Source organism: Bufo bufo, chromosome 1, assembly GCF_905171765.1.
Source record: "Bufo bufo chromosome 1, aBufBuf1.1, whole genome shotgun sequence".
Taxonomy (NCBI): Eukaryota; Metazoa; Chordata; class Amphibia; order Anura; family Bufonidae; genus Bufo; species Bufo bufo.
Genome location: NC_053389.1, coordinates 644,393,107 through 644,412,072, shown reverse-complemented (window position 1 = coordinate 644,412,072; position 18,966 = coordinate 644,393,107). Strand labels below are relative to the sequence as shown.

Sequence of the window (18,966 nt, the reverse complement as noted above, 5' to 3'; positions counted from 1 at the left end):
AAGAAGATGGCTTCGGCAGCATTCCGCAATATCAAAAATACTTTAATCGTACCTCCAGACACAGATGGCAACGAACGTTTCGACTGTGTAACAGTCTTTGTCAAGCCTAATGACACAAAATCTGATAGGCATATATATACCCCCCTCATATAAAATACACACCCCGTTACATCATTAGTGCAGATCACTACACAATAGGATACACATGTTCATACTTTAACTCACAGCTAACGACATGTCCAACGAACTCGTGTAGTTCTCCTCGGCGTTCCCTTATCTGTAATGCGCAGTCGCGTCTCAACCCATCTAAAACCCGGAAGTATCATACGTCGCCATGGCGCCCGGAGGCGCACGTGTCTCTAGCCAATGAGCTGCCAGAGGGCCTCACTGACGTCACAGACTGCGCGTCAACCTCGTAACACTCACCCAAGAGCGCACATCCGTGCGTCGATGGCGTGGGTCACATGAGGTACGCAGCCAGTAACAACATCGCGCAGGTACCGGCGCCATGACAACGAAGACGCCACGATCCACGCTGCTTACTGTGGAGTAAATATGTGCTATCCGTATCCAAAATGAACTGGTTTGTGCAACATATAGACGACACAGATAATAGCCCGATTACAGAGGGACATCAAGCCGGACTGTACATATTCATGATCATAACAGGTATAGGGCAAAAACATATCATAGCAAGTACAGATAGCAATACAAACAGTGTATCCCATGTATACTTCACATATGGATCATCATCATAGCACTTTGACATATAAATTTGGGGACCAATCCCCCGGTGGATGCGCTACATATAGGTTAAAATCATAATGTCCCTATACTAAGAGGACAAAACAATGACACACATCAATCGATGGATGAGACATTGAACTCTAGATTCAAACCAAAGGGTTGAAGGGACCTAAGGGTATGGATCCATTTAAGTTCCTTTTTCCTCAGGATTCCCTTCCTGTCCCCACCCCTTCTCAAATATCCCACGCTATCAATAGCCCGAAATCTCAATTGATTGATAGAATGTTTGCAATCAATGAAGTGTTTGGCAACCGGTTTGTCGAGTGCACCTGTTCTTATTGTACTTTTATGTTTATTAATTCTTTCCCTCAATTCCATCGTAGTCTCACCCACATAGATCAAGCTACATGGGCACTGTATCATGTAAACCACATCTGTGGACTTACATGTATAGTGACCCTTGATTTTAAACCGTTTACCACTATAGGGATGTGTAAAACCGTCGCCTCTCATGATGCCACCACAGTTGCAACAGGAAAGGCAAGGGAAATTACCATTCCTCATTGGTGCTAGTCTTTTCTGTCTTTCGATGTCCTTACCCCCTATATCCGCTTTCACCAATCTATCCCGTAGGTTGGGGCTCCGTTTGTATGCCATCATTGGGGGAACTGAAAATTCAGTGACTGTAGGCAATCCTTTCTGCAGGATCTGCCATTCCTGACGTAGGATGGTGGCTATATTGCCGCTATCACTCCCAAAGATGGATACAAATGGAATTCGGGGGGTCTCATGTTTCTGTGGTTTCTTTACCAAAGTGGAACAACGTTCCATAGATGTAATCCTATGCTTGGTACGGTTAATCAATTTGGTGGGATAACCTCTCTTACTAAACTTATCGCACATCTCATCAACTCTGAATTCAAAGAGGGTGTCATCTGATACGATGCGACGTACTCTAAGTAATTGACTCCACGGAAGGGAGCTTACCATATTCTGAGGGTGACTACTGTCATACATTAACAAGGTGTTCTTGTCTGTAGGTTTTTGGAAGAGATCAGTACAGATCCTTCCATTGAGCACCTGAACTCGGACGTCAAGGAACTGCAGCTCACGGGCAGAATGCATCACGGTGAACTGCAGGTCCCGGACCCCAGAGTTCAGGTGCGCATGGAACTCATCCAACTCAGGCACAGTCCCCGTCCAAATCAAGAAAATGTCGTCGATGTAGCGCCACCAGCACAGGACTCTCTCAAAAAATGTGGAGTGATACACCAGCCGATCCTCCACCTCCGCCATGAAGATGTTTGCGTAGGTGGGGGCCACATTGGACCCCATCGCCACACCCCGCTTTTGCTGGTAGAAGGTGTCCCCGAAGAGAAAATAATTCCTCCTCAGGACCACCTCCAGGAGGGCGAGGATCAGCCGGCGCGCCCCAGGAGAGAGCCCTGTGCCGGCCAGGGCCACATCGACGACATTTAGACCATAAGAGTGATCAATGGATGTATACAGGGATACAACATCAAAACTCACAAGCAAAAACTCCGCCGGCAAATCAAGTGAATTCAGCTTTGTCAAGAAATGGCCAGTATCACTGATATAGGAGGGAGCCGTGGTCGCGTGGATCCGCAACACTTTGTCCAAAAAGATGGATACAGGATTAAAGATGGAACCCCTGCCCGACACTATAGGTCGGCCAGGGGGATCCACAAGACTCTTGTGGATCTTTGGTAATACATATATCACAGGGGTGATCGGATGGCTCACCCGCAGAAAGCTGTTTAGTTCATCGTCAATGACTCCTTGACTAAGAGCCTCATCCAATAACACCCCTATGATATCTGCTATGTCCCACCTCGGATCCTTGCCCAACATCTCATAGACATTAATATCTCCTACCTGTCTTTTGATCTCATCAATATATTTACAGGTGTCCATCACGACCACGGCGCCCCCCTTGTCAGCTGGCTTGATCGTCAATTGCTTGTTGTGTTCCAGTTCAAGAACAGCCCGCCTCTCATCTTGAGATAGGTTGTGTTTGAACTGGTGGGTTCCCTCCACCCTCAATTGCTCGATCCGTTTCCTGACAAAGCTGATGTAGGTTTCAATCACATGGTTGTTTTGCGGTGGAGTAAAGTGACTTTTATTGCGTAAATCGAAGTTTTTGCACATTAAGGTATCAGTGGAAACATCAAGTTGACTAATAGGTACATCAATATTTCTAACTGAAAAAAAAGCCTTCAGTCTCAAGCGTCTAAAGAACTTTTGTAAGTCGAGCTCAAACTCGAACCAGTCCCTTGATGTTGTAGGGCAGAATGTTAGGCCACGGCTTAGCACACTAATTTGTGCTTTGTCAAGACACATGTATGTATATACTGATGAGGACATACAGCGACTTATCAATGTAGATGGATGTGATGTGACATTTTTAAGCTCCCCCTCTGTTGATATCCTGAAACGTAAAGTAGAGCAGGACCTCAAGAGATTGAATACTATGGAATTACATTTGATTACCTTAAGGGAATATTACAAGCAACAGAGGATACCTAGGGGACTTAGATCTAATCTTCGCCCCAATTTATTCCCGACGAATGGTGATTTTTGTAAAGCCTTTGAAGCTATCAACAATCAATATTCTTTTGAATTAATGTTATTAAACATAGACTTTTTGCAGAAAGAGGTTGACAACCTGAGGAAAACCACAGCCGAGTTGGAAGTCCAGATCCAGGACCTCATGAGTGCTGAGGATTTTACAGTATACAAAGACAAGACCACACAACATATTGCACGACATAAGTTGGAAGTGGAACACGTCAAGAGAGATAAGTGGCATAGAGACTTAGATGATTACCAGTCTGGCAAAATATACAACTGGCAGTCATCTCAGCCACAAAGGTTTAATAGGCGTAGACGGGGGTAAACGCTTTGATCAAGGCAGATTTGGCTTCAGCACTGGGGAATCTGATTCCGCTGACGAATCAGGTGCGTCTAATTTTTTAGGCCCAAGCAGAAAAAGAGGGGAGGGCGATATAGAAGGGGTGGTAGGAAACACCACCGATCCAACAAGAACCCTTCCCCCAATATCGATAGAGGCCCCCACCCATATCCAGGGGAGAGTAACGAGACGCGGACAGCGGAAATGATGAACCTGGTCGTGAACATCTCTTCCTTCCAGCTTGACAAAGCACAAATTAGTGTGCTAAGCCGTGGCCTAACATTCTGCCCTACAACATCAAGGGACTGGTTCGAGTTTGAGCTCGACTTACAAAAGTTCTTTAGACGCTTGAGACTGAAGGCTTTTTTTTCAGTTAGAAATATTGATGTACCTATTAGTCAACTTGATGTTTCCACTGATACCTTAATGTGCAAAAACTTCGATTTACGCAATAAAAGTCACTTTACTCCACCGCAAAACAACCATGTGATTGAAACCTACATCAGCTTTGTCAGGAAACGGATCGAGCAATTGAGGGTGGAGGGAACCCACCAGTTCAAACACAACCTATCTCAAGATGAGAGGCGGGCTGTTCTTGAACTGGAACACAACAAGCAATTGACGATCAAGCCAGCTGACAAGGGGGGCGCCGTGGTCGTGATGGACACCTGTAAATATATTGATGAGATCAAAAGACAGGTAGGAGATATTAATGTCTATGAGATGTTGGGCAAGGATCCGAGGTGGGACATAGCAGATATCATAGGGGTGTTATTGGATGAGGCTCTTAGTCAAGGAGTCATTGACGATGAACTAAACAGCTTTCTGCGGGTGAGCCATCCGATCACCCCTGTGATATATGTATTACCAAAGATCCACAAGAGTCTTGTGGATCCCCCTGGCCGACCTATAGTGTCGGGCAGGGGTTCCATCTTTAATCCTGTATCCATCTTTTTGGACAAAGTGTTGCGGATCCACGCGACCACGGCTCCCTCCTATATCAGTGATACTGGCCATTTCTTGACAAAGCTGAATTCACTTGATTTGCCGGCGGAGTTTTTGCTTGTGAGTTTTGATGTTGTATCCCTGTATACATCCATTGATCACTCTTATGGTCTAAATGTCGTCGATGTGGCCCTGGCCGGCACAGGGCTCTCTCCTGGGGCGCGCCGGCTGATCCTCGCCCTCCTGGAGGTGGTCCTGAGGAGGAATTATTTTCTCTTCGGGGACACCTTCTACCAGCAAAAGCGGGGTGTGGCGATGGGGTCCAATGTGGCCCCCACCTACGCAAACATCTTCATGGCGGAGGTGGAGGATCGGCTGGTGTATCACTCCACATTTTTTGAGAGAGTCCTGTGCTGGTGGCGCTACATCGACGACATTTTCTTGATTTGGACGGGGACTGTGCCTGAGTTGGATGAGTTCCATGCGCACCTGAACTCTGGGGTCCGGGACCTGCAGTTCACCGTGATGCATTCTGCCCGTGAGCTGCAGTTCCTTGACGTCCGAGTTCAGGTGCTCAATGGAAGGATCTGTACTGATCTCTTCCAAAAACCTACAGACAAGAACACCTTGTTAATGTATGACAGTAGTCACCCTCAGAATATGGTAAGCTCCCTTCCGTGGAGTCAATTACTTAGAGTACGTCGCATCGTATCAGATGACACCCTCTTTGAATTCAGAGTTGATGAGATGTGCGATAAGTTTAGTAAGAGAGGTTATCCCACCAAATTGATTAACCGTACCAAGCATAGGATTACATCTATGGAACGTTGTTCCACTTTGGTAAAGAAACCACAGAAACATGAGACCCCCCGAATTCCATTTGTATCCATCTTTGGGAGTGATAGCGGCAATATAGCCACCATCCTACGTCAGGAATGGCAGATCCTGCAGAAAGGATTGCCTACAGTCACTGAATTTTCAGTTCCCCCAATGATGGCATACAAACGGAGCCCCAACCTACGGGATAGATTGGTGAAAGCGGATATAGGGGGTAAGGACATCGAAAGACAGAAAAGACTAGCACCAATGAGGAATGGTAATTTCCCTTGCCTTTCCTGTTGCAACTGTGGTGGCATCATGAGAGGCGACGGTTTTACACATCCCTATAGTGGTAAACGGTTTAAAATCAAGGGTCACTATACATGTAAGTCCACAGATGTGGTTTACATGATACAGTGCCCATGTAGCTTGATCTATGTGGGTGAGACTACGATGGAATTGAGGGAAAGAATTAATAAACATAAAAGTACAATAAGAACAGGTGCACTCGACAAACCGGTTGCCAAACACTTCATTGATTGCAAACATTCTATCAATCAATTGAGATTTCGGGCTATTGATAGCGTGGGATATTTGAGAAGGGGTGGGGACAGGAAGGGAATCCTGAGGAAAAAGGAACTTAAATGGATCCATACCCTTAGGTCCCTTCAACCCTTTGGTTTGAATCTAGAGTTCAATGTCTCATCCATCGATTGATGTGTGTCATTGTTTTGTCCTCTTAGTATAGGGACATTATGATTTTAACCTATATGTAGCGCATCCACCGGGGGATTGGTCCCCAAATTTATATGTCAAAGTGCTATGATGATGATCCATATGTGAAGTATACATGGGATACACTGTTTGTATTGCTATCTGTACTTGCTATGATATGTTTTTGCCCTATACCTGTTATGATCATGAATATGTACAGTCCGGCTTGATGTCCCTCTGTAATCGGGCTATTATCTGTGTCGTCTATATGTTGCACAAACCAGTTCATTTTGGATACGGATAGCACATATTTACTCCACAGTAAGCAGCGTGGATCGTGGCGTCTTCGTTGTCATGGCGCCGGTACCTGCGCGATGTTGTTACTGGCTGCGTACCTCATGTGACCCACGCCATCGACGCACGGATGTGCGCTCTTGGGTGAGTGTTACGAGGTTGACGCGCAGTCTGTGACGTCAGTGAGGCCCTCTGGCAGCTCATTGGCTAGAGACACGTGCGCCTCCGGGCGCCATGGCGACGTATGATACTTCCGGGTTTTAGATGGGTTGAGACGCGACTGCGCATTACAGATAAGGGAACGCCGAGGAGAACTACACGAGTTCGTTGGACATGTCGTTAGCTGTGAGTTAAAGTATGAACATGTGTATCCTATTGTGTAGTGATCTGCACTAATGATGTAACGGGGTGTGTATTTTATATGAGGGGGGTATATATATGCCTATCAGATTTTGTGTCATTAGGCTTGACAAAGACTGTTACACAGTCGAAACGTTCGTTGCCATCTGTGTCTGGAGGTACGATTAAAGTATTTTTGATATTGCGGAATGCTGCCGAAGCCATCTTCTTTTCTACACGTATACGATTTGGCCTGATGGATCAAGGGCCTACGGTTAGGCTGCTGCATTGACATAGACGCATTATCCTGAGACCGCACAGTGCTGCTTCTACACTACTATTTGTCTGTATATGGAACCATTCATTTCAATTTGTCCACAAAAAAACGGAAGTTGCTCCGTGTGCATTACGTTTCCGTATGTCCGTATTTCCATTCTGCAAAAAAATAGAACATGTCCTATTATTGTCCGCATTACGGATAAGGATAGTACTGTTCTATTATGGGCCGGCTGTTCCGTTCCGCAAAATACAGAACGGACAAGAAATGAATGCGTATTTTTTGCGAACCGCAAAATACATAGGGTCGTTGTCAAAAGGCCATAGGCCTCATGCACACGGCCGTTGTTTTGGTTTGCATCCGAGCCGCAGTTTTGGCGGCTTGGATGCGGACCCATTCACTTCAATGGGGCCGCAAAAGATGTGGACAGCACTCCGTGTGCTGTCCGCATCCGCTGCTCCGTTCCATGGTCCGCAAAAAAAATATAACCTGTCCTATTCTTGTCCGGACAAGAATAGACAGTTATAGTAAAGGCTGTCTGTGCCGTTCCGCAAATTGCGGAACGCACACGGATGCCATCTGTGTTTTTCGGATACGCGATTTGCGGACCGCAAAACACACAACGGTCGTGTGTATGTAGCCATAGGCGTAAAAAACGGAAGCCGCCCGTGTGCCTTCTGCAGTTTGCGGAACGGAACGGGCGGCCCATTGTAGAAATGCCTATTCTTGTCCGCAAAACGGACAAGAATAGGACATGCTATATTTTTTCTGTGGGGCAACGGATGCGGACAGCACACATCTTTTGCGGCCCCATTGAAGTGAATGGGTCCGCATCCGAGCCACCAAAGCTGCGGCTCGGATGCGGTCCCGAACTATGGTCGTGTGCATGAGGCCATACTCTGTGAAAAACCACTGACAGAACACGAATGTCATCTGTGTTGTGTCAATGGATTTTCATGGACCCCAAGACTTCAATGGGCTTGATTAGTCCTCATCAAGGACCAAAGTGGTGCATGTCTCCGTGATTTTTTTCCTCTGACCCAAAGTGGAAAATCACTGATGTGTGAACAAGCACATCAGGGGTTGTGCAGCAATTTATATTGATGAACTATCCTCAGGACAGGTCATCAGTATCTGACCGGTGGGTGTCTGACATCCAGCGCCCCTGCCGATCGGAACCCTTGCAGAGGCGGTGCAATTACAAGTACTCTCTATTCAAGTGAACGGAGCGAGTACTTGTAATTACACTCGATTCTGAGATGAAGTTCAGTGTAATGAAGAGGAAGCTGTGTTCTCGTGGAGCACCCACTCCTCTTCAAACAGCTCATCGCCGGGTGTCGGGGCCACGCCGATCTGATATTTGATGACCTATCCTGAGGAGAGATCATCATTGTAAACCCCCGGCACAACCCCTTTAAGGTCTCATGTACACGATCATATGTATTTTGTGGTCTACAAAACACAGATCAGCGAAATACAGATAACGTCCGGGTTGAATACATTTTTTTGCAGACCCATTGACTTTAATGGGTCTGTGGTCTGCATTTTGCAGACAAATAAAGAGAGGTGTACTCTGCTGTCTCCAGAACTCCCATAGAGATTATTGGAGCAGCAGTATCTGTGCCCGACTTTCCACTTCCTTCATTTCGGGGGCCCACAAGGGTTAAGGGGTCCCCGTTCTAATGTTCAATGAGGGTCCCAGCAGTAGGACCCTAACTGATCTAGTATGTCTATGAATAGGAGATAGCTTGTCACTACCAGAATACGCTTCATGCAGATAGTACTATCTTTGCACTTATATATATTTTTTATTGTAGTTTATGGTTGGGTTCACATACTTTGTTTGGCAGTCAAGTATACTTTCCCTTTGATGTGATTGCATCGGTTCAAAATAAGGGCTCGTTCACACGACCATGGTTTTGGAACGCATCCGAGCCGCATTTTGTGCGGCTCGGGTGCGGACTCATTCACTTCTATGGGGCCGCAAAAGATGCGGACAGCCAGCACTCTGTGTGCTTTCCGCATCCGTTGCTCTGTTCTGTGGTCCCACAAAAGTTGAGTTATGTTCTATTCTTGTCCGTTTTGTGGGCAAAATAAAGGCATTTCTATAAAGGGCCGTCTGTTCAGTTCCGCAAATTGCAGAAGGCACAAGGGCAGCATCCGTGGTTTGCGGACCGCAAAACACTGCATGGTCGTGTGAACAAGCCCTAAGTTAGGTGCATTTTTCAATCTGCTTGTGGACAGATCCATTGCTGTGCCCGATTTGTGCCTATGAAGTACCAGAGGAGACGTTAGGTGCAATGCATCCAGCTTTTGGCATCTAGTGTTTCCATCTGGGGTGACTTTAAAGCAGAGTTTCTCAACTCCGGTCCTCGGGACCCACCTACCAGTCATGTTTTCAGATTTCCCTAGTATTGAGCAGGTGATATAATTAATGTCCATGCATCAGGACTTACCACAGGTATTCATTCTGTGGGATATTCTCAAATCCTGACCGGTAGGTCGGTCCCGAGGACTGGAGTTGAGAAACCCTGCTTTAAAGGGTTTTACCGAGATTCTGATGTTGATGACCTGTCCTCAGGATAGTTCATCAGTATCGGTGGAGGGCAAACTTGCTGATCGGCGGGCATGCCAAGAGTCAGACACCCACCGGTCAGATACTGATGACCTATCCTGGGGATAGGTCATCAGCTTATAAGATTTGGATGACCTCTTTAAGGCCCCTTTCAGACGAGCGACTGTCTCACTGTGGACTCGAGCGACTGTCTCACTGTGGACTCGAGCGACTGTCTCACTGTGGACTCGAGCGACTGTCTCACTGTGGACTCGAGCGACTGTCTCACTGTGGACTCGAGCGACTGTCTCACTGTGGACTCGAGCGACTGTCTCACTGTGGACTCGATTGACTGTCTCACTGTGGACTCGCAGCGCAGCTCCCGGCCTTAACTCCCAGCACTGCCTGTGTCACATAGCAATATAATGATTTATGATGCTTTGTAACCCTTACAGTTCTGGAATGTATTAGATGACGCTGACACTATTATGTCAGTCTCATACAATACATTCCAGAACTGTAAGGCCCCTTTCACACGGGCGAGTATTCCGCGCGGATGCGATGCGTGAGGTGAACGCATTGCACCCGCACTGAATACCGACCCATTCATTTCTATGGGGCTGTTCACATGAGCGGTGATTTTCACGCATAACTTGTGCGTTGCGTGAAAATCGCAGCATGCTCTATATTCTGCGTTTTTCACGCAACGCAGGCCCCATAGAAGTGAATGGGGTTGCGTGAAAATCGCAAGCATCCGCAAGCAAGTGCAGATGCGGTGTGATTTTCACGCATGGTTGCTAGGTGACAGTCTATTCACTGTATTATTTTCCCTTATAACATGTTTATAAGGGAAAATAATAGCATTCTGAATACAGAATGCTTAGTAGGTGATCAATTGAGGGTTAAAAAAAAAAAAAAAAAATTAACTCACCTTCTCCTCTTGTTCACGTAGTTCCCGGTCTCTTCTTTACTTCTAAAAAGATGAACTATTGGCTAGGACCTGTGATGACGTCAGATCACATGCTCCAATCACATGGTCCATCACCACGGTGATGGAGCATGTGATCTGACGTCACCAAAGGTCCTTTAGCCCACAGCTCATCATTAAAGAAGTAAAGAAGAGACTGGGAACTACGCGAACAAGAGGAGAAGGTGAGTTAATTTTTTTTTAACCCCTCCAGCACTATTTTACTATGCATTCTGTATTCAGAATGCTATTATTTTCCCTTATAACCATGTTATAAGGGAAAATAATAACATCTACACAACACCTAACCCAAGCCAGAACTTCTGTGAAGAAGTTCGGGTTTGGGTACTAAACATGCGTGATTTTTCTCACGCGAGTGCAAAACGCATTACAATGTTTTGCACTCGCGCGGAAAAATCGCGGGTGTTCCTGCAACGCACCCGCACATTTTCCCGCAACGCCCGTGTGAAAGAGGCCTAAGGGTTACATAGCATCATAAATCATTATAATGCTATGTGACCCCGGCAGTGCTGGGAGTTCAGGACGGGTGCCTCGCAGTGAGACACTCTCTCGTCTGAAAGGAGCCTAACACCCTCTGAATATGTGAACCCACCCTAAGGAGGATAAGTATGTGTAGTGTGACTGGAGTCCTACCAGTTATATTATGAGGGATGTGCCACCTTGACCAATTGATGCTATATGAAAAGACATGTTGGGGATGGGGATGAGCGAACTTGTGTTTTCAAGTTCGGCGTAAAAGGTTCGGGTTATCTAAGAATTCTTTTATGGATTTCGCTACCACAAACCATAACTTATGGTCTGTGGTAGCAGAATCCATATCAAAATTCTTAGATAACTCGAACCTTGTATGCCGAACTTCAAAACACAAGTTCGCTCATAATTAGTTGGAGGTCATTTACCAAATCTTTAAGTCAGGTTTTTGGCTTGAAAAAAATAGAAAAATTATTTTTGTGTTTTTGCCACTTTTTTAAACTAGTGGACAGAACGTAGTAGAAGAGGGCAGGTTTGACACATTTACCATAATTTATTTATAACTGTGTTTGTTGTGTGTTCTCTTTAATATGATCATTTTGTTGTTAGGATAAAATACTATCCCTACACCGTCATTACCATCCCCGCTCCTGCCTGTTGGATGGTGTACAGGGCCCTACACGAAAAGCTGTCATTAGCTAAACTCATAATCAAATACAAAACCTGTCAGCAATCTGAATAGCTTTCTCCCGTATGACTGTTGTGTGAGCTACAAGTATGCAATCACAAGTGGCATCTCCAGACAATACCCATATTCTAGGGGGGTGGGGATGGTACTGAGCTTCCCAGTAACATTCTTGGCATTCCTGAACTTTGGGCACCTTCTGAATTCTCCCCTCCTGTGTCATGAATTAGTTAATTCCTGGGGAGGAGGAAGGGTGTGATCAGTACTATATGGAGAAATGTCTTATGTAATGGAGAGTAGTCGATTTGCATTACAGAGTGGTTAAACTATGCTGAGATATAGAATTGCAGATCTGCTCCTTTCAGGACAGTGGATAACTAATATATCAGTAATTCTCATGCTAAAATGGACTAGATTGGTCCCAGGGATTTATGGCGCACTACCAGATCTAAAGCCTGCTATAGAGATAGTGGGGGCACCAGGTCTCTGAGATAACATCTATTCAGAGGCCATAAAACTTTCACACTACTTAGGCCGGGTTCACATCGCTGTTTATTTTTCTGTTCTGATCTGTTACTAGAAGAGAAGAACGAAGGAAAAAAAAAAACATATCCTGAGCATTCGTTTGAGATCCATTACAGGTAAAACTCGAAAAATTAGAATATCGTGCAAAGTTCATTTATTTCAGTAATGCAACTTAAAAGGTGAAACTAACACATGAGATAGACTCATTACATGCAAAGTGAGATATTTCAAGCCTTTATTTGTTATAATTTGGATGATTATGGCTTACAGCTTATGAGAACCCCAAAGTCACAATCTCAGGTACCCTTTGCTCAGGGGGTATGGATTAATTACCTGACTAGAGTGTGACACTTTGAGCCTAAGCCACTTTGTACCTTTTTACAATACTCTAATTTTAAGTTGCATTAATGCATCTCCTTTTAAGTTGCATTACTGAAATACAGTATTTTTCGCCCTATAGGACGTACCGGCCCCATAAGACGCACCTAGGTTTTAGAGGACAATAAAAAAAACATATTTTTCATTAGACCTCAGCAATCAGACCCCCAATGTTAATAAGATCTCAGATCAGACCCCAATGTGAATGGCCCCCAATCAGACCTCAGATCAGAGCCCAATATAAAGACCCCCAATCAGACCTCAGATGAGACCCCCATGCCTCATATCAGCCCCCAGCCATATGTACTCAGCCCCCAGCCATATGTGAGAAGCCCCCAGCCATAATTCAGCCTCAGATCACAAAAAAAAACACCCACTTACCTCTCCTGCTCCTGGCCACCGCCGCTCCTCACATCGCAATCCTCGTCCTCCTGCTGTTGGCTGTGCTGTGAACTGGCGCGCACAGCGTGAGGTCACAGAGCGCCCTCACGCTGTGCGCAGCCTTCACAGCTGACAGCCAAGGACCAGGAAGCAGTGAGTACAGAGCCTTCGCCGCTTCCTGGTCCTCCGGTGCTAATGAGCGCTTCCATAATGGAAGCGCTCATTAGTATTCGCCCCATAAGACGCACTTTGAGGGGGGAGTGCGTCTTATGGGGCGAAAAATACGGTAAATAAATTTTGCACGATATTCAAATTTTTCGAGTTTTACCTGTATTTTAGATAGAAAAAAAAAAAGTATTGCATGTATTGCGCCTGACAAATACGCTATTACGCTTTGTAAAATCATTGCTTCTATTTTTGTTGAACAAAAACAGAACCCTCTAATATTCACAGTGTGAGGGGAGTATCAAGAAAAACTTCACTTTGCCTGCGCCTGTCCGATCCTACGGCTCCTGAGGCAACAGCGATCTGATTACGTCACTGGGCTCGGCGCATGCTCAGTGACACTATTGAGGCTGTTGCCCTCAGGAGCCGTAGGATCGGACAGGCGCAGGCAGTCGGCGATACTGTGGCTGCGCGAGATTTCATGCGCAAGAAAAAATGAAGCAAGGTTCGTATGTTGAATAAATTATATGACGTAGCGGAGGGGGCGGCGCCGTTCAGCTCGGCTGTGGGAGGAAATTTATTTCTGAGGAGGCGTGCTGGGCTTGAAATTAAGGCGGGCTGGGCACTGCAGAGGGGCGTTACTGGGCTCTAGAGGAGAGGAATAACGCCCCTCTGGGCACCTTGAAGGTTCATTAGCATAACCGAAAAATCGCTTTTTTATCTTAATGACAACATTAAAAAAAGAAAGAAGACCCTTGCTGGAAAGAAGGTAGTTTATTGAACATTGCAATGGTAACAGCTTAATATGCTCAAACTAGGTGACAAATTCCCTTTAAAGTCGTATGCGGGTGTACCTGAAGAGATAAGGGGTTCCGAGGATGGAGAGAGGGTGGGAAAGACGGGATTACTGTCCCTAGATGAACCCTGAATGTGGGAGGAACCCTGAGTCGAAACCAACCCCTGGTAACCCTATGCAAACCCAACAAGTTTCCACCAGTTACGTTCTTCAGAGAACCTATAGGCATCGACGGGGACAATACCCAAATGCAACAACAAAATATTAGGAATATACAAGTAGATATAATGTAAATGAATGGCTTACAATGGAGCCACTGACTCAGACCATAGTCTGATACTAACAAAGGCAAGGGCGGGCAGCATGGTTTATACATCTGCGCTACATATAACAAAGCCTTTAGCAAATGATGTGAGACACGGCGCTGCGTGTGCACTATATCATCGCCCTCAGCGTGCTGACGTAAAGAGTAAAACAGCTGATACTACTAGATGCACAGTATTGCAGCCTGGATCCCAATGCTTGTGTCTTTCAGGATTGCTTGCACCTTACCGATCCAAATGTTTTTACAAATAATTTCTCAGTAGGATCAGTTGTGAACACTCGCTTAGGACCACTTAAGACTAGGTCAGGCTTCCCAGTTCAAAGTCAGTGTCATTGTTCCCAGTCAATGAATTTACACACTGAGACATTCATTCATCCTGAAGAAAAGCGAGGTCAGGACCCTTGAACCTTTAGTGAAAGAGTTTCTTTTCTTTCCCTGACTATGAAATGTGTGTTTACAGCTTCTCAGCAAGACGTGTAAGGTCATTGTGTAGCTTCAGGACATGCTAATGCAGAGTTAGCTGCATGGGTTACCAGTATAAGGTAACAACTGGCATCTGTTCTGACTAGAGAGGCTGGCATGACTTCTGGGTTTAGTATTCATAAATGATCTTGGCGTCTAAGAACCTTCTCCTATCCACACTCCTATTATCTAGTGGCCACCTGGTGGGGTTGCTGTGGATTTTCCATGGTGGGCAATCCACACCAGATATGCTGCGATTCCACATCAGCAGCTAAATCCACACCTAATGTTTTCCTTTTTGTCTGCTTGTTCTTTAAACATCTTTAAACAATATATCAGACCTCACAGAGTAGCCGACCCACAGTGGTGATCATGCTTACCTAGTCCCTGCCGCTGGGTTCGGTCACTCCCTGGCGCCGCCTCTTCATCTCCCTGGTGTGCTGATATTAACATCCTGTTGATTGGGGGGGGAAATGTGACTGCTGCAGCCAATTATAGGCAATAGAGGTGACCTGCTCCCCTTGCATCACGACAAATGGTCACATGCCCCCCCTCGTCAACAGGATGTTGATATTTGCAGCAGTGTGGCCCAGGTAAGTGTGATCACCACTGTTAGGTCTGATATAATGTCTGTGTTTGACGATCCTCGCAGGACTTTTTTAGTTCCCACATATGCAACTACTTCTAGATTAGAATATCTCTATTATATGGCGCTATAAGAGAGCTCCATGTAAACTTCATGCACACTGATCTACTGTGTCCATGAGGTTGGGTTTTTGAATATTATTTTTGATTATTGCATTCTACACTCGCCTAAAGAATTATTAGGAACACCTGTTCTATTTCTCATTAATGCAATTATCTAGTCAACCAATCACATGGCAGTTGCTTCAATGCATTTAGGGGTGTTGTCCTGGTCAAGACAATCTCCTGAACTCCAAACTGAATGTCAGAATGGGAAAGAAAGGTGACTTAAGCAATTTTGAGCGTGGCATGGTTGTTGGTGCCAGACGGGCCGGTCTGAGTATTTCACAATCTGCTCAGTTACTGGGATTTTCACGCACAACCATTTCTAGGGTTTACAAAGAATGGTGTGAAAAGGGAAAAAACATCCAGTATGCGGCAGTTCTGTGGGCAAAAATGCCTTGTGGATGCTAGAGGTCAGAGGAGAATGGGCCGACTGATAGAAGAGCAACGTTGACTGAAATAACCACTCGTTACAACCGAGGTATGCAGCAAAGCATTTGTGAAGCCACAACACGCACAACCTTGAGGCGGATGGGCTACAACAGCAGAAGACCCCACCGGGTACACTCATCTCCACTACAGATAGGAAAAAGAGGCTACAATTTGCACGAGCTCACCAAAATTGAACTGTTGAAGACTGGAAAAATGTTGCCTGGTCTGATGAGTCTCGATTTCTGTTAAGACATTTAAATGGTAGAGTCCGAATTTGGCGTAAACAGAATGAGAACATGTATCCATCCTCTGATGGCTACTTCCAGCAGGATAATGCACCATGTCACAAAGCTCAAATCATTTCAAATTGGTTTCTTGAACATGACAATGAGTTCACTGTACTAAAATGGCCCCCACAGTCACCAGATCTCAACCCAATAGAGCATCTTTGGGATGTGGTGGAACGGGAGCTTCGTGCCCTGGATGTGCATCCCTCAAATCTCCATCAACTGCAAGATGCTATCCTATCAATATGGGCCAACATTTCTAAAGAATGCTATCAGCACCTTGTTGAATCAATTTCACGTATAATTAAGGCAGTTCTGATGGCAAAAGGGGGTCCAACACCGTATTAGTATGGTGTTCCTAATAATTCTTTAGGTGAGTGTAGTTATCTTGGGCTTTCATTTCTTCAGTTTGTTTTAGTAAAGATTTTCAGATGTTTGTCTTCTACAGTTTTCAGGTGTCACTCTCTTTGCAGACTGATCTTTCTGGTGGTGCAGTTTGTAGCCCTTAGGCTACATGCACGCCAACGTATGTGTTTTGCGGTCCGTATGCCATCCTTTTTTTTTTTTTTGCGGATCCATTGTAACAATGCCTGAAATGGACAAGAATAGGACATATTCAATTTTTGGGGGCGGGGCTACGGAACGGACATACTGATGCGGACAGCACACGGTGTGCTGTCTGCATTTTTTGCGGACCCATTAAAATGAAAGGATCCGCATCCTATCCGCAAAAAAACGGAATGGACACGGAAACAAACAACGTTCGTGTGCATGTAGCCTTAGGGTACTTTCACACTTGCGTTGTTGGATTCCGTCAGGCAGTTCCATTTGTAGACGGATCCATCTCACAAATGCATCGCAATACCGGATTCGTCTCTCCAGTTGTCATCTGGAAAAACGGATCTGGTATTTATCTTTTTCACATTTTTAAAGGTCTGCGCATTAAAGTGCCCGGATCCGGCATTAATGCATTTCAATGGAAAATGATGCCGGATCCGGCATTCTGGCAAGTGTTCCGGAACTTTGGACGGAGAAAATACTGCAGCATGCTGCGGTATTTTCTCAGTCCAAAAACCGTACAGTGACTGAACTGAAGACATCCTGATGCATACTGAACGGATTGCTCTCCATTCAGAATGCATTAGGATAAAACTGATCAGTTTTTTTCCGGTATTGAGCCCCTAGGACGGAACTCAATACCGGAAAAGTTTAACACAAGTATGAAAGTACTCTTAGGCCCCTTTCACACGGGCGTTGCGGGAAAATGTGCGGGTGCGTTGCGGGAATACCCGCAATTTTTCCGCGCGAGTGCAAAACATTGTAATGCGTTTTGCACTCGCTTGAGAAAAATCACGCATGTTTGGTACCCAAACCCGGCTTGGGTTAGGTGTTGTGTAGATGTTATTATTTTCCCTTATAACATGATTATAAGGGAAAATAATAGCATTCTGAATACAGAATGCTTAGTAGGTGATCAATTGAGGGTTAAAAAAAAATAAAAAAATTAACTCACCTTCTCCTCTTGTTCGCGTAGTTCCCGGTCTCTTCTTTACTTCTTTAATGATGAGCTGTGGGCTAAAGGACCTTTGGTGACGTCAGATCACCGTGGTGATGGACCATGTGATTGGAGCATGTGATCTGACGTCACCACAGGTCCTAGCCGGTAGTTCATCATTAAAGAAGTAAAGAAGAGACCGGAAACTACGCGAACAAGAGGAGAAGGTGAGTTAATTTTTATTTTATTTTTTTAACCCTCAATTGATCACCTACTAAGCATTCTGTATTCAGAGTGCTATTATTTTCCCTTATAACCATGTTATAAGGGAAAATAATACAGTGAATAGACTGTCACCTAGCAACCATGCGTGAAAATCGCACCGCGCCTGCACTTGCTTGCGGATGCTTGCGATTTTCACGCAACTCCATTCACTTCTATGGGGCCTGCGTTGCGTGAAAAACGCAGAATATAGAGCATGCTGCGATTTTCACGCAACGCACAAGTGCTGCGTGAAAATCACCGCTCATGTGAACAGCCCCATAGAAATGAATGGGTCGGTATTCAGTGCGGATGCAATGCGTTCAACTCACGCATCGCATCCGTGCGGAAAACTCGCCCATGTGAAAGGGGCCTTAGGGAGAGTTCACATCACTGTTATTTATCTTTTCTTCTGATCCGTCAGAACAGAAAAATAAGAAAACAAAAAACTGATTCTGTAAAAAAAAAAAAGGATCCTGTCCCTCAGTTATGCACATTTGGCATCCTTTTGAGCCATTTTCATGTGAGGTCCATTTTTTTGATGGAAAAAACTACTGCATGCAGGACTTTTTTTTTTCCATCTAAAAAACACATCTCAGGTGGAAATGGCTGAAACAGATGCCAAATGTGCATAACTGAAGAACAGGATCAGTTTTTTTACAGGATCCTTTTTCTTTTTTTTCTTTTTCTGTTCTGCTGACTGATCAGAAGAACAGAAAAATAATGGTGATGTGAACTCTCCCTTATCTGTACTTTCCTGACTGCTCAAACACTCATTCAACAAAATTTATAATCAGACTGATAACATTTACGGTAAGTTCAAACACTCTACTCATAGAATAGGGGATAAGTGTCTGATCTGCTGGCGTCCAACTGCTGGAGACTCTGCCCATCATGAGAACAGGGGCCCCATGTTCCACCATTTGAATGGAGTGGTGGTCATGCAT

General features: G+C 45.1%; 1 protein-coding gene across 3 annotated transcripts in view; it reads left to right on the top strand.

Annotated features, from left to right (window-relative positions):
* The window catches only part of CGNL1 (cingulin like 1), a 175,479-nt gene that overhangs the window by 22,888 nt on the left and 133,625 nt on the right, over positions 1-18,966 (top strand). The window lies entirely within an intron of this gene.